Source organism: Pseudoliparis swirei, chromosome 23, assembly GCF_029220125.1.
Source record: "Pseudoliparis swirei isolate HS2019 ecotype Mariana Trench chromosome 23, NWPU_hadal_v1, whole genome shotgun sequence".
Taxonomy (NCBI): Eukaryota; Metazoa; Chordata; class Actinopteri; order Perciformes; family Liparidae; genus Pseudoliparis; species Pseudoliparis swirei.
The window spans coordinates 687,653-688,320 of record NC_079410.1 but is presented as its reverse complement, the minus strand read 5'-3'; positions in this window follow the sequence as shown (position 1 = coordinate 688,320).

The window sequence follows — 668 nt, the reverse complement described above, 5'->3', positions numbered from 1 at the left end:
ACTGTCAACAAGATGATCAATCTGGGACGGACTAAAGTTAGACCAGGAGTCCGCTGTTATATTGAGACCTGGACTAAAGTTAGACCAGGAGTCCTCTGTTATATTGAGACGTGGTATCGAATCAAATGCAGAAGGAATCGCTTCTTTAAATGTAGCTACAGCACTGTCAGTTAGACATCTGGTGGAGAAACTTTTGACTAACGGAGTACACTCCGGTAGTATAAATTACTACTCCTGGAACAGTTACCCAACCATCCGGCTGCACGGTTACCGCCGGGGAACAGCTAGCAGCTAACAGCTAGCAGCTAACAGCTAGCAGCTGACTGTAGCTCCGCGCCGGCTACGGGAGAGGGCGGGCTAACTAGCATAGCTGTCTGAGTTTCGATAGCGCGGAGCCGTGCATCTAACCCACTTAGACCTGCCTCCAACCTAGCAAATAAACTACACTTGTTGCATGTATCGTTATCATTAAGGGAGGCAGAGGGAGAACTAGACATGAGACACACTGAGCAAGAGGGAGCGGGAGGGAGAGAAGAAGAAGTCATGAGCTGCTGAGCAACCGGAGCTTACCGGAAGAGTGAGATGATGCGTTTGTTGTCCCTGTTGTCTTGTTGTCCCTGTTGTCTTGTTGACCCTGTTGACTTGACCCCAGGCGCATGTGGAGTGGA